General features: G+C 40.0%; 1 long non-coding RNA gene and 1 other non-coding gene across 4 annotated transcripts in view; both read right to left on the bottom strand.

The window, feature by feature from the left end:
* LOC129532165 (uncharacterized) overlaps window positions 1-16,661 on the bottom strand; it is a 165,535-nt gene that overhangs the window by 111,634 nt on the left and 37,240 nt on the right. The window lies entirely within an intron of this gene.
* Window positions 12,560-12,694, bottom strand: LOC115933852 (small nucleolar RNA SNORA70). Its single transcript, XR_004069698.1, has one exon. It is a non-coding gene; the product is annotated as a small nucleolar RNA SNORA70 (small nucleolar RNA).

The following is a 16,661-nucleotide window of genomic DNA, read 5'->3' as shown; positions in this document are numbered from 1 at the left end:
AGATGTTCCCACAGCATTCCAGAGAGAGAAGGAAGAGGAAATAAATGGGAGAAAATTACATTTAAAAGGAGAGGGGAGAAGGAAGAAAAAGAGAAAAGCAAGGAGAAAAAAGGTTAGGAAACGGAGGAGATAGGGTGGAGGAAAAGGTAACTTTCCACAGGTAAAAAGTCCACCATGTGTCTGAGTACTGATGTTAAAAAAAAAAACCCACATGGCCAGGTGCAGTGGCTCATGCCTGTAATCCCAACACTTTGGGAGGCCGAGGTGGGTGGACTTGAGGTCAGGTGTTCGAGACCAGCCTGGCCAACATGTTGAGACCCCGTCTCTACTAAAAATACAAAAATTAGCTGGGCGTGGTGGCGCATGCCTGTAATCCCAGCTACTTGGGTGGTTGAGGCATGAGAACTGCTTGAACCCGGGAGATGGAGGTTGCAGTGAGCCAATATCTCGCCACTGCACTCCAGCCTGGGCAACAGAGCAAGACTCTGTCTACCAAAAAAACAAAAACAAACAAACAAAACACATACGGACACATTCTAAAAATATGTCAAAGCCCTAAGTATAAAAGAAAGCATTCAATGATTTTCAGAAAGAAAACAAACATGTATCTATGAAGGAATGAAAATCAAGTTAGTGTCAGACTCAAGGTCCCCACAATTTTACAATCCCCATCATGCAGAATTCACACTGTGCTGCCGAGAGGCCGATCCAACAAGACACCAAAGTAGACGGTCCCTCCTGCAGTTGCAGAATATGGCACTCCAGCCAGACTTGTCATTGCTAACAATAAAAGCTAGAGAACAGAGCAATGACTTCAGAGTTCTGAAAGTTATTTCAAATCTAGAATTCTATACTCACTGGATTTAGTGTGAGAGCAAAATAAAGACTTTTTTTTTCAGACATACAAGGCTCAAAAAAGTTACTATCTACAGGTTCTTTCTGAAAGAATTCCTAAAGGGAAATTCCAGTAAGAGAAAATAAATACAAAATTCCATTTCACAGAGGTAAGAAAAGACACCTGAATGGTTACTGTACAATATTTTAAAAAGCTAATTTGACCATGGGAAATGATGAGAAAGGAATGTAGGGTGTAACTAACAGCAAACTATTGTTGTCTTGTTCAAGGAGAGGCTGTATAATTAAGAAACACATTTGGCTTCAAATACTAGAGAAATCCAACTCACAGAGGGAATTTTTTTTTTTCATAACAATTCTGGAGGAAAGAAGTTACTGGATATTGATCCAGAAACTTGATATGTCAGAACAAGTGTTTCTGCAATTCTCTTGGCCTTTCTCTCAGGCTTAGCATTTCATGGTTGTGAGGATGCCTGTTGCTGCCTCTGATGATATAGCCATGTTGATTATAACAAGAAGAAGAGATGGCAAGTCATTTCTGTCTCTCATAGCATGAAAGCCAGAGAAGATTTCTAATATGCCTTATTGACCCCAATTCATGTCATGTTGTTAGCTGTGGCAAATCCATATGAGTCTGCAGCAACCTCAGTTCTTGCCTTCTGAGAAGAAAGAATTTGAGGGGCAAAAGGCAGAGAGAGACAGAGGCAAATATTGGAGCAGGAGTGAAAGTTTATTAAAATGCTTTAGAGCAGGAATGAAAGGAAGTAAAGTATACTTGGAAGAACACCAGGCGGGCATCTTAAGAGATTCAAGTGCGCTGTTTGACCTTTGACTTGGGGTCTTATACACTGGCATGCTTTTAGGGGGTTGCATCTCTTCTCCCTTGATTCTTCCCTTGGGGTGGGCTGTCCACACGCACAGTGGTCTGCCAGCACTTGAGAGGGGCCCAATGCGCAGTGTGTTTACTGAAGTTGTGCACATGCTCACTTGAGGCGTTTTTCCTGTTCAGTGTTCCCAGAGAAAGGTCACCTACCAGTTAAACTCTGCCATTTTGCCTCTTGGTGCGCATGCTTGAGCCCATTTGCTCAGCTCCTGAGATCTTATCAGGAAGCTGCTGATCACCAGATTCAGGTGTTGCTATCTATTGGGAGACTGCCTTTCCCTGGCACTGGCTGCAACCAATTATTAATACTATTTTAGAGAGACAGTATAACAACCACCTGACCATCACCTGATGGGCACCAGACATTTCTGGTAGGAGGGGTCCTCTCCTGCCCTGCACATATCTGACTATCTACTATTAAAAATATGGCTGCTCCAGCTTTAAGGGATCCTGGGAAAAGAATATTTAGCTTTCACCACCCTATATGGAAGAAGAGTAGGGAGAGGGCTTGGGGAAATGTTGGTGGATCATTTGACCAGAGTGTCTACCTGGAAGTTAAATGTGCTGATCCACTGTAGATATTGATAGTGAAAAGGATCAAGATATGCCACTCCAAAATATGCCTCTTTGGCCTAAGGATTATTTGGAGTTAGAGGTAATTAAGCATAAACAAATACAGGAAGGGTTCTGTGCTCTCCTCTTATCTGTCTAAAAGTAAGGCATATATTTCCCTTTATGAAAATGGCATATTAGTCGGGTGTGGTGGCAGGTGCCTATAGTCCCAGCTACTCGGGAGGCTGAGGCAGGAGAATGGCATGAACCTGGGAGACGGAGCTTGCAGTGAGCCCAGATTGCGCCACTGCACACTCCAGCCTGGGCGACAGAGCAAGACTACTTCTCAAAAAAAAAGAAAAAAGAATGAGATGGTCCCTGAAATATCTCCTCAAGAGGGTAGAGTAAGTTAACTACAGGCCTTTTGTTTTGCTGAATGTCATATACAAAGCTGAATTGCTCAGAATTTTGAGAACCTGGATGACAGGAAAGGGAAAAGGGGAGAAATTAGAAGTGTAGGTTTCTATGTACTCTCACCATTCATCAAGTAAGTTTCCTAGTGCTCTGAACAGGTGAACTCCAAATATGCCGGCAGCATGGCCCTATCTATTAATATAAAAATATATGAGCACTCTCCCTTTGTTGTATGTGTGTTTTCAGGTTCGAAATATATGAAATGCTGCACTGGTTATTACGTGAGGACACCAGTGTCAAAAGGTGTTTTGTTACTAATAAAGCCTAATTTCTTCATTTTTTAAGACATAAAATAACTATAAACATATTAAATTTTCTTATTCACTTCATTCTTCCACCAAATTTGGAAACAACGGTATATTTCACTTGGAAAAACACACTGTTTGCATATCCTGCCTGACGGAAAAACTCTGGCATAGCACAACGTGCCCACGCTGCTCTGAGGAGGTGTTCTGATCCCAGTGATACAAGGCATTAAGATGGGAAGGCTGCCTGAAAACAAGATTGTTTGGGGATTTCTTTATACTGTGATTGTTTACCCTGGTGATTGTGAATGGAATTCAAATCATTTTAAGCAAGCAGAAGAGTTGCTGAATCACCACCTTGACTGCAGGCTTCCAAACTTGTGGCAACAACCAGGAAGGGGGAGAGGTTAAAAATTCAGTTGAAATGTGTACTTAGAAAAAATTTAAAACTGAATTAAAAATGATCTAATCATAATGAATTATAAATATAAAAACTATTACTTGATGTTCTTGTACCTTGTAACAGATCACAGGCAAATTTATAAAGATCTTTTAACAGTACTAATATTTTTTAAGAGAGGTTCCCCCTTTTAGATTTTGTTTATGTGATGTTATCATTTGAGTTTATCATTTCTGTAGCATGAAACAAACATAACCCTTTTTGGAGCACATTTAAATGATGTCAAAAATCTAATAAAATTAATGGCCCTGTTCTTTGCAATTGCTGCAATACATTTTCTTTCTTACACTAAAATTATGAGTAAAGATGCTGTTGCTTTTTAAGTGATTTCACATAATAAAAATATGAAGTCTAGATTAAATTGATCTTTCTACTACTGTTCATTCTGCTATATTCCCTCTATGAAATTGATGTTTCATCTTCAATTGTACAATTTCAACTAAAATTGGAAGACCAAAGCAACTTAGGCTATAAAATAATAAAATTACCTTACTCTGGTACAGTTTCATATTTTTCAAAGCACTTTCCCCTTATTGAATTCTGTCTCACAACAAATCTAGTTGTTATTATTTTTCTTTTGATATATGAGGAAAATGAGACACAAAATGTTAAGTGGCTTGTTTTTAGTTACACCATTTAATTAGTTATAAAGCTAAGGCTGGAACAGAATGTTTCTGTTTCTGAGTTATTTTCTTCTGTGACTATTCCATGAGACCTGATGCTTTCATGGAAATGTCAGAAGTGTACCCTCTCCAGATAAACTCTAAACTCCTCACAATGAAGAGTTCAAGGAGACTGTCCGTTCTTAGAACACCCTTCCAAATTCCACAATTTGGAAACTATAATGATCATGGAAACTATAATGAGATTGGTAATCTAATATTTTCTGTTCTTCAGCAGCTGAAATAGGACTATACAGCAATTATCTATTAAGCCAAAGCTATATGTTACTGAAAATATAAGCATATTCAAGGCACCTAGGACAGGGACTGAAGGAATGGTTTTTTGATTAAAATAAGAATTTCAAGGCCTGGCATTCAGAATTGTTGAAGATCTCAAGGCCTGAAATGCCTCCTACTACTTCAAACAGGTATCTGGGGATACAGATATCCAGGAATACAGGAATTTCCCAGGACTGGTATGCCAATTCTGACTATGCAATTAGAAGAAGGAAACAAGACCTCAGCCCATGTACCAGAACTAGAGAGACTGTCAATATGGATTCAAACCCAGATGCTATGAGACAAAGTCAGAAAGATAATCCCAATAGCTGTGGAGAGTTGCTATGGTTTTAATGTGTTCCCCAAAAAGCTTGAGGTGGAAACTCAATCCCTAATGCAACAGTTCTGGGAGGTGGGACCTAATGGCAGGTGTTTAGGTCTTGAAAGCTCCACCTGTATGAATGGATTAATGCTGATTATTAAACAGCTTGAAGCTGTGAGTTTGATCTCTTGCTCTCTCTCACCTTCTCTTGGCCCTTCCTCCATGGGATGACATAGCAAGAAGGCCCTCACCAGATATTAGCCCCTTGATTTTAGCCTTCCCAGCCTTCAGAACCCAAAACCAATTTCTGTTTATTATAAATGACCAAGTCTCAGGTATTCTTTCATAGCAGCACAAAATGGACTAAGACAGTAGTCGCAGAAGTATAGTGAAATTTTTCTGAGGAAGCTCAGATTCCCTAAGCAGCAGAAGCAATGTGGGAAAGAAGTTTGCCAAAATTTCACTATTAATGAAGGTAATTTAGAAGGACAAAGAGAAAGGGAGAGTTCTGGCTGCTTTTCCATTATAAAACCAAAAAAGTAGTTTGCATAGAGAATTACTAGTCCAGACTTGGGGAACAAGGGTTGCATGTTATGATTCATTCTCCTAGCTCCAGTCCAATTCCCCACAAGATTTCTGAAAGAGAGGAAAAGCAAGCCCCAGAAGGATGCACAGAAAAAGCTTCAGACCTGGTTTGCTTTACTCACTAATGTTCAAGTAGTGTAGTCCTGGCTATTCACTGACAGGATAGGTAAACACTAAGAACCAGTTCCCTGGTATCTTTGCTTGTGTTGCTATAACAAATTATCATAGACTGGGTAGCTTAAATAATGAACATTTATTCCCCACAGTTTTGAAGGCTGAAAAGTCCAAGGTCGAGGTGCTGACAGATCCAGTCCTAGTGAGGGTTTGCTTCCTGGTTTGCAAATGGCCATCTTCCTGCTGTGTCCTCACATGTTGGAGAGCAGAGAATAAGCTCTCATATCTCTTCTCTTAAAAGCACTAGTCCCATTCATGACTAATTACCTCCCAAAGGCTCCATGTCCTAATATCATCAAATAAGAGGTTAGGATATCAAATTATGAATTTTAGGGAGACACAAATACCTGGTTTTCCAAGAAAAATAATCCCAGCATTTTGGGAGGCCAAGACGGGCAGATCACGACGTCAGGAGATCGAGACCATCCTGGCTAACATGGTGAAACCCCATCTCTACTAAAAAATACAAAAAATTAGCTGGGCATAGTGGTGGGCACCTATAGTCCCAGCTACTCGGGAGGCTAAGGCAGGAGAATGGTGTGAACCCGGGAGGCAGAGCTTGCAGTGAGCTAGATTGCACCACTGCACTCCAGCCTGGGCAACAGAGTGAGATTCCATCTCGAAAAAGAAAAAAAGAGAAATGAAGGAGTACTGGGGACTCTGTTGAAAGTAACATCAGGATTTGTTTCTACTGTGGGAAGGATAGGCATCTCAAAGTAGAGCATATCTGTGAGGCAAACTCTACCCTAGTCTTCCAGAAATTGAGGTAGGAGCTGGTATAAGAAGACCATGACCCTCAGAGACAACAGAAATGGGGATTAAGGAGGGGATCATGGAGACAAGAGTCCTGGGTGTGGGGTAATTGAAGATCCAGCCTAGGCTTTGCACCTACTCTCGCAGACAACTTTGTGTCCCAGGATACCTGTGATGAACCAATAAAAACTTATTATGCATTCCATATTCTCCAGACTGGGAAGGATCATGGTGGGGAAGATGCCCAACAAAAAGAGGTGAAAAAATGTCCTGTATCTACATATTTGCCCATCTTAGGAGGAGTGGCTGAGCCCTGAGTTGAATAAGACTTGAGAACCACATATAAGCCTTGTGTTTTTCTTCCGTTCATTCGACCTAAAGGGAGAGAGTTAGTATAATTGATTTGTCAGGATAGCCAATATTTTCTCAAGGGAACATATAGTAACTAGAGAACATGTTTTTCAGTAGCTGTTAGGAGAATCCCATCACAAGAAAAGACACAGATTTGTTAGAGAGATGTCAGTAGTAAAGTCCAAAGAAGCTTCCTGTTGGCCTCCAAGTTTTATTGGTAAAAAGCTAATTTGAATAATATGAAGGGAGGGGAAGAGCTTAGGAGCTGAGAGAGGCAAATTTCCATAAAGAAGAGCCCAATCTAACAGGCTTTGGGGAAAAGACAAACTTCTAAGACAGTATTATTGAATTGTTGGCTAAGTGACATATAAAGTAAAACTCCTCCAGCTCTGTTATAAAATCAATGTTAAATCTTACATTTCCAATTAATGCCTTCATGGCAGTTGTTCTGTTTTTTTTTCGTTTGTGGGAGGAACTCAGAACAAGTTGTCTGCCAGGTAATTGAGTTACCCCATGTGATGGTTAACTTTATGTGTCAACTTGACTTCTCTAAGGGGTGTCCAGATAGCTGTTAAAACATTTTTCTGGGTGTGTCTGTAAGGGTGTTTCTGGAAGAGATGAGCATTTGAATCAGTCAACTGAGTAAAGAAAATTGCCCTTACCAATGCCAGTAGGCATCATCCAATCCCTTGACAGACCAACTAGAACAAATTAGTGGAGGAAGAAAGAATTCACTCTGTGCTTGAGCTGGAGTATCTGTTTCCTCCTGCCCTTAGACATCAGCATTCCTTCTTTTCCAGCCTTTCAAATTTAAACTGAGACTAACACCATTGGGTCCCTGGTTCTCAGACCCCAAGGCTTAGACTGGAACTACACCACCAGCTTTCCAGGGCCTCCAGCTTGCAGATGGCAGGTTATAGGACATCTCAGATTCCATAACCACATGAGCCAATTTTTCACAATAAATACATATATATATATATATATATCTCCTATTAGTTCTGTTTCTCTAAAGAGGCAAGGCTAATATACCCCATGAGAAATATAATGCTTCAGAAATACAGCCATCAATCCCTGTTTCATCATTTGTTTATAGGATGCCTTATAGCTTTAAAATATTCTCATAAAATTATTATATTCTGAGTTTTTCACAATAAAATAATGTAGATGAGTAAATAGAGTGGTATCATCCTTTCTTTTTTGCAGATGAGGAAATGGGCTTTGCAGAGAATAAGTAACTTGGCCAAGTGATAAGTAACTAGAACTCTGATTCTTGTCAGTCAGTTTTTTGGTTTCAAGGGACCAAAACCACTCATACTTGGTAAATAATGGGTCTCAGTGGTGTGCTAGTAAATGTCTAAGAACTGGAAAAAAAGGTCAGTTTGTAACATTTGCTAGATCTCCATGGTGTAAATACTTCTCACCTATGGCTAATTTCAACCTGCTAATTTTGATGTCACCGAATGAAGAGCTGGGAAGAGATGCATGTGACCAGCAAGAGCAGGTAAGAACTGGCTCCAACACACCACTTCCTGAGAGGCCATCCAAGGCCAAGAAATGAATTATAGTTAGGACTTCTTTTAAAGCATTTGATGAGCAATCTTCCACCCTTTTCCGATTTGCTTTGGACACATTCATTTATCTTAACTATGTCTTTGGTAAGTTTACTTTGCTAAAGTTCGACTTTCAGAGTCCAAGGAAAAGTAAAATAGTATGCAGTCTCTTTCCGTGGTATCTTTCCTCTCACGGAGTCTGTGAAGGGGCAAGTTTTTGCAGCTAATGGAGAACAGAGGTAGAAAACATCAATGCTCTCCTGTATAACTCAGTGGTGCCCCATGAGGGACAACCATCTGGTAAAATACAATTTATGAACATGTAACAACAAAAACTAAAATTCTCAGTAGGCAATTTTTCTTTCATAATTTCTGGAACTTCTATCACAGATATGGGGACATTTCTCTAGAAAAAATTCTGTTGCAAATCTCTTGAGAATGGATCATTTCTCTATTAGAATGATGTTATGAAGGAAAACAAAGAAAGAAAGAAATAGAATTAACTACCTTGGAAACTTCCACTGACACAGATTGTAAGAATTAATATTTTGTATCTAATTAATATTTTATATCACATTTTGGGGCAAATAGCAGATTATCAATAAATATTTTTGAATTGATAATTTTTCAAATACTAGTACATAAAATATGTATTTTATTTATAATAGAATTTTAACGTGGTCAATTAAAATATTTTAAAATTCCACGTATAACTTGAAATAAATGATCTTGCCTTTCTAACATCTACCTTCCCACATCTTGTTCCTCAAATCAACAATGAACCAGGTTAAGGGCTAGCTGTTGCACAGACAAGGATTCATAGAACCCAGCACTTTAAGAGATTACAGACTAGCTTAAATCTTCAAATTAAAAGTAAAAACAAGATTATGAAATACTATTTTCAAAAATAAATGTAAATAAACCCAAAGCCATTTTGAAAATCATCTTCAGGCCAGGCGTGGTGGCTCACGCCTGTAATCCCAGCACTTTGGGAGGCTGAGGTGGGCAGATCATGAGGTCAGGAGATTGAGACCATCCTGGCTAACACAGTGAAACCCCGTCTCTACTAAAAATTAAAAAAAAAAAATTAGCCGGGCGTGGTGGTGGGCGCCTGTAGTCCCAGCTACTCGGGAGGCTGAGGCAGGAGAATGGCGTGAACCTGGGAGGTGGAGCTTGCACGCCTGCCTGGGTGACACAGCGAGACGTCATCTCAAAAAAAAAAAAAAAGAAAATCATCTTCATTTTCTGTGTTTAGGAGCAAATATCTGGTGCTAATATACTTTTTATTGACTTTCATTCCTTCCTTGGGAGAATAAAAGGAGTGATTCTTAGAAAATGCTTAGCACAGGTGCCCGGAATGCCATGCATATGTATATTGCTTATTCAGCACCATTATCAACTGGTAACCATTTTCAGAAAACAGAGTTCAGTGTTGCTGTGGCCTTTCTGAGAGAATGTATATAATACACCTCAGAACTGTGCCATTACGAGGTGAGTCCCAAGCAACCCCTTCCCTTATTTGCTGAGAATTGTATTAATACTACTGGCATTAACTCTTCAGCATCTCTGGCTGGCATAGGCAACCCTCTCCCTGTTGCATCCCATTGCCTGAGGACCACTGAAAAATCTCTCCTGGGGCTTCACAAAACAATGTTTGCCCTCCTCAAGATCTCCTTTCACCTCCTCTCATTGCTTTTAGACAAATGACTGGGGTCAGGTCTCAGCATGGTTCAAGTGGGGAATTACTGTCCCTGTTATTTAAGTAAATAGATAATTTACCCCCAAAGTCTCAGAACCTGGCTAGTGGGTATTAGCAAGAACCAACAGAGTATATGTGAGATATATATATATATATATATATATATATATATATACACACACATACATATATATATACACACACATACATACATATATATATATATATATATATATATATATATATACACACATACATATATATATAAACTGAGAGTGTTGAATGGGGAATGAGGGTTGAGGTGGGACAGAATATAGGGAATTCATTGATATCGGACAGTCTCCTGAGACTTAGATGATAATACCTTGACAAGGTTGCCTGGAGTCAGTTCTAATACACTGCTGGCTGGCTCCTTGAAGTCTGGAAATAAGGATGGTCTATAGTGGAGATGCCAGCACTGCCTTGGCAGAGTATTGAGGAAGGGGTCTTAAAGACATGGGCTCATTTCATAAGACCTGAGAACACACTAGCTGATTCTTACCTGGAAGGACCTGGCTAGGCACTCCCCTAAAACTACAAGGAATGCACTAACGAGGGAGTGCTGGCATCATTTAAAAATGAATGATGATAGATGTCATCTCTAGACCAGGGTTGATAGGAGAGGAGATGGCTATAAAATTGAGCTTCCTAGTGATAATGGAGATGTTATAAGATTCTGAAATAACAGAGGCCAGGTGGCACCACTTAACTATCAGAGGTAAGGCTGACATAATTACTATAACAGACACAGGCCATAATGTCACCAAGGAAACTTGACCCACAGGGGTCTGTGGTAATGGCAAATTGACCAGGGTGTTCCTTGGGGTTAAATAAATTAGCAACTAATAAAGGTTATTCCTTGATTTCTATAAACATAAATAATCAAGAGCTGGAAAGCAAATGGTTGGCGTTGGCCACTGCAATGGCCATTGCAATGGAAAATCATGCTCCCTTATCTGCTGTCTAGATCTGAGCCAATTCTTAGTCATACGGCTCATCAATTGAGAAAGAAGAGGTCAGGTTCCCCTTCAAAAGGTCTTTGCAATGCTATAGCAAGTATATGAAGTAAGTATTTCACTAATCCTTAATCAAAAGAATCTTGGGCCTTTCATCTTCTTAACTGTACACTGGAGAAAGGATAATACAGATCTTTCAAGGGCTTCTGAAAATAGAGAAAAAGATGACGCTGATATTAGGAGGACACATAAGGTCATGATGGCCCCTGTTAGAGTGTGGCTCTATGGGGGCAAGGTGACAAATGGGTGTCCTATCTCAAGTCTATCTCACAGTGGGTCTAATGAGTCTAAGGCCTTCAAGATGAATATTTTCCTAGTTATAAATGCAAAATTGGATATTCCTAGTAGCTGGCAGAAGCCTCACATTAGTTCCTTCACCAGCTAGATAAGTGCCACAGTGATAGAAAAAGCCAAGTGGAAGTTTCTGAAATCACCGTTGCAACCTGGCCAAAATAATAAATCAAAAGCAATCTATAGGTCAGTTGGAATGGCAGAGACTTGTGCCATCTTCAAAGTCTAAAAGATTGATGAATGATGGACCCCATCATATTCCCACTTAATTCACTGATATGGCCCCTACAAAAATCAGGGTGATCACAGCAAACAATAGTGGACTACCATAAAATTGACCAAGTGGTAGTGTTAATCATAGCTGCTATGTTGTATGTAGTACTGCTAACAAAACAAATCAACACAGCTGCTATTAAACTGGAAAATGAATTTTTTAAAGTTGTTATCAGGAGAAAGGACTGAAAGTCCTTAGCATTTACCTGATTGGACAGCAGTGCAAGTTCAGAGAGTTGCCCCAGGTCTATGTTAACTCTGCTGCTTTCTGTTGCAATAGAGTCTAAAGGGACACTCCACAGAATCTGCTGGTCCACGAGTTAAATGACATTATATTAATCAAACTAGTGAGCATGAAGTAGCAAATGCTCCAGATGTTCTGACAAGCCATATGTGAACTGCAAGGTGGATAAACCATAGAAAATTTAGTCTCTACTAAAAATATAAAAATTAGCCAGGCCTGGTGGTGGGCACCTGTAATCCCAGCTACTCAGGGGGCTGAGGCAGGAGAATCATAGGGTGAACCTGGGAGGTGGAGGTTGCAGTAAGCCAAGATCATGCTACTTCACTCCAGCCTGGGCAAAAGAGCAAGACACCATCTCAAAAAAAAATAAAAATAAATAAAAAATAAAAATAAAAAAGAAAATTTAGGGTACATTAGTGACATTTTTTTTGACAGGAAGTAGAATTTATTGGTGAGTATTAAGAGGGGGGCAGCACATTGGAAGCCCTCATGAGTGCAGGGCCCGCCACTTGTCCAGAGGGTCACGATTGGGATGTACTTGACCCCACAGCCATCTGGGATGAGCTACTTCTCAGCCACCATGTCTTCAAATTCATCAGCATTGAACTTGGTGAAGCCCCACTTCTTTGAGATGTGGATCTTCTGGTGGTCAGGAAACTTGAACTTGGCCCTGTGCAGGGCCTCAATCACATGCTCCTTGTTCTGCAGCTTGGTGCGGATGGACATGATAACTTGGCCAATGTGAACCCTGGCCACAGTGCCCTGGGGCATTCCAAAGGCACCTCGCATGCCTGTTTGGAGCTACATTGGGGTAGCGCAAGGTCAGAAACATGAACATCCATTGGAAAGGCCTGTCTCCAAGGTCCCTTAGAGCAACCCATACAACCAACAGGCTGTGTACACTACCAAGGAAGCTGCTGTGTGCAGCCATTGCACACTGGGCCCCCACAAGGAAAGGAACTCAGTTGGCTTAATTGGCTGCAGAACATTAGTGACATTTTTATAGTCCATGTTTTGAGGCAAGCTAGGACATTCCTTCAATGTAAAGGACAAGTTATTACACCATGCACCTCCTATATTAAAGAAAAAGGCACAGTGCTTCAGTTCTCTTTAGATATGGGAGATATTCTATCACTTGGGTTCCCTGTCTCAAGTTTCTTGTGCCCCTTGGTGTCACAATTCAGAGACATGTTCTACTCAGTCTCTCAGAGGTTCCCTAGCAAGATCGAGCCTGGCTGTCTACAATAGTAACCACCTCATTAACACTAAATCTTTAATGGGCTTTTCTCCTTACTCCTATCTCTGCACTACTCTCTACAATGCTCCCTGAGATCACCTCCTATAAGTTACACTGAAATCCTTGTTCAGGATCTGCTACTGGAGGAACCTAAACCAAGAGAGTGGATAAAGGTAAAAACAAGGACAATATTTACCAAGTTATTGCAATAATCCAGGCAGGAGATGATGATGTATGAATGAAGGTGGAAGCACCAATAAGAAATTGGGAGGCCATTAGAATGAGGCAGCTCCAGCACCATGGATTCCCACTTAAGCAAACCAAAACCTACTTCAGTGTAAACACTCTTAACCAATCTGAAACTGTCAACTAACATCTAATCTAATGAAAAGAACCTTGGGCCTTTCATCTTATTAACTGTACAGTGGAGAAAGGATAATACAGATCTTTCAAGGGCTTCTGAAAATAGAGAAAAAGATGACACTGATATTAGGAGGACACATAAGGTCATGATGGCCCCTGTTAGAGTGTGGCTGTATGGAGGCAAGGTAACAAACGGGTTTCGTATCTCAAGTCTATCTCACAGTGGGTATAATGAGTCTAAGTCCTCATTAGAACATTCTATTACTTATACATATATACATATGTATATATGATAGATATATATATAAGAAGAACATTCTATTACTTATGCATAACCAACTGAAACCATCTAACTAACTTCTAACTAGATCACTTTAACCAATCAATTTTTTTACCCTGCTTCCTCATTTACCTTTTTGTGTGTGTGTGTGAGACAGAGTCTCACTCTGTCACCAGATTGGAGTGTAGTGGCACTATCTGGGCCCACTGCAACCTCTGCCTCCCAAGTTCAAGTGATTCTCCTGCCCCAGGCTCCAGAGTCGCTGGGACTACCGGCACATGCCACCACGCCTGGCTAAATTTTGTATTTTTAGTAGAGACAGGGTTTCACCATGTTGGCCAAGATGGTCTCGATCTCTTGAACTTGCGATCCTCGTGCCTCAGCCTCCCAAAGTGCTGGGATTACAGGCGTGAGCCACCATGCCCGGCCTCGTCTACCCTGTAAAAGCCTTCCCTTTATGCCCATTTGTTGGAGCCCCAAATTGCTTGCAGTCTTGAGCTGCCCCATTTGTGAATTGTCGTCTGTTCAAATAAACTTTAAAAAATTTTAATGTGCCAAGATTTGTCTTTTAACACACTGGAGGTAATTGGAAGTGGTCAAGTGTGATTGAATTTTGGATGTATTTTGAAGTTAGAGGTGTGAAGTTGGATGTGTGATGAGAGAAAGATGGAGTCCAGGATGTCTCCAAAGCTTTTGCCTGAATTAACTGGAATGATCAAGTTTCTTTCAAGTGAGATGGAAAAAGACTTCAGGAAGAACAGATTTTCTGGGGAAGATACGGAGTTCAATTTTGGTCAGCTTAAGTTTGAGATACCTAGTAAATATTCAAGACAAGCTTTCAAGTAGGCAGTCTGTGTGCATGAGTCTAGTGCTCAGGAGAAAGGCTCACACAGGAGATATAAATTTGGGACTCACTGGCATATGATGGTATTTCAAGCAATAAGACCAAATGAGATCACCCAAAAAGTAAATGTAGAGAGAAAGAGAAGAGGACCAATGCCTGAGCACTGGACCCCTCCAATGTTAAAAGCTGGAAAGAAGGAGAGGAAGAGACAAACGAGATTTTAAAAATTCTATCAGTGAGATACGAAGAAAACCCAGGAAATGGGATATCCAGGAGGCTAATGGGACCAAAAAACACGGTATATAAAAAAGGATGTGATCACATGTTTTTTAAAGGTTTGCTGATATGTCAGATCAAATAAGGACTGGGAATTTATGAGTGGATTTAGTGATGGGAAGATCAGCTGAAGCCTGGGGACATGTTTTTTGGTGTTCAACGATATTATGAAGTACACTTCATTAATTCCAGTGAGGTTCAGTGAATATCTGAGCATTCCTGAGGCTGAATACAATGCAGCCTTTCTCAAAAAGATGGGGGAAGGTATGCCTGAAAAGAACTCTTAAAATGAACTTTGGATACTTTGCAATTTTGCCAAAGGTCAGCCATGACATTGGCAATAAAACATCGGAAATAACATGATTATAATAATAATATTACAGATGAGCAAACTCCCCTGGGTGCCCTGGTGGGAAAAATACAATAATACTAGAATCTCCTTGCAGTCAAACTAGTTAATTTACTGAATGCTTTTCGTGATAATTTTGCTGTAAAATAGACAGTAGATTCTATTGAACAACAGTACCTACAATTTCCAACTGCACAGTGTTTTGGCTTGTTATAATCAACGGGAGGCCCAAATGATGGCTGAGTTCAGGCTGGTACAGCCACCTGACAATAATGCTGAAAGTCATCTGTCAGTAAGCCCTAATTGTTCAACGAGAGCCCAAGAGAGATAATGCCAAAAAAGCCTTATACACAAAAAGCAACTGACTCCCAGACAGGTAGGGGGCAAAAATAAGTCCATTTCATCTGTTCTCTCTCTGGCGAAAAGTTGTTCTGTGGCTAGTTTTACCTTTGTTACAAATAATAGATTTTTTTCTTCTCTTATGATAGCATTTGATTTGGGTCTAGCAATTACCTTTAGCTTACTTCACCAGTGCTCAGTGTCATTTTCTCTCCTGATGGAAAATATTGCCTAATCAGTGTTTGCATTTCTTCATCCACTATCCTTCCCTTGCCAACAGTCATACTTGTTATAAAAACAGCATCTACCTATAGGATTGTTAAAAAGATCATGGAACTTAATCTAGCTAAATCACTTAGGATGGTACTTGGAAAAGAGCTTGTGCTCTGCATATGAGTGTTACCTCTTGTTTTCATTATACATGATAAATGTTTAGGGGGAGAAAAGATTTCTTTTCCTCATCCATTGCTAGGTTCATGGCTGAGGGTCCTATAACATAAGACACATTAACAAGAGAAAAACACACAAATGATTTAATATAAGTTTTATGTAACACAGGAAACTTTGTAAGGAAATGAAGACTCAAAGAAACAGGTAAACGTGTGTATTTTTATGCTTAGGTTTGATGATGAGTGTACCGTCATAGGCAAATATGACTGGAACAAAAAAGGGTATGATCTAATGGTAATAAACTGGGGAGAACTTAGCAAAGGCTGTTTGTACAGATTCTTTTCTGAATGTCTGTGCTTCAGAGGTAAATATGTTCCTTTGCTCTAGGTATAGAAAGGGTACCTCAGAAATGAAGGTCTTATGATCTGCTGCAGGGGAGAATAGTGAAAGAAGGTCAGAGGGTGACTTTTCCAGGTTTTATGACCTGCTTCAGCAGAGAAGGGTGAGTGGAAGGTAAAGGTGATTTTCCTTCTGCTGATTTCTCAAATGCTAAGGTGTCATGTTTAGGGGTAGTATTTCCTCAACTCCATCAGGTTTTACTTTTGTATGGCCTATCTTTACATGAGTTTCTGTTACTTGTGACTATAAAAAATATGGAACTTATCAAATCATTGTGAGCATGGATTTTTCTAATCTTTTTCTTTTTCTTTCCTTCTCCTTCTATTTATTTATTTATTTATTTATTTATTTATTTATTTATTTATTTATTTTTGAGGCAGGATCTTGCTCTTTTGCCCAGGCTGAAGTGCAGTTATGTGATCATAGCTCACTGCAGTCTCAAACTTCTGGGCTAAAGGGATCCTCCTGCCTCAG

Source organism: Gorilla gorilla, chromosome 11 (assembly GCF_029281585.2).
Source record: "Gorilla gorilla gorilla isolate KB3781 chromosome 11, NHGRI_mGorGor1-v2.1_pri, whole genome shotgun sequence".
NCBI classification, from domain to species: domain Eukaryota; kingdom Metazoa; phylum Chordata; class Mammalia; order Primates; family Hominidae; genus Gorilla; species Gorilla gorilla.
This window is presented reverse-complemented; position numbering and strand designations above follow the sequence as displayed.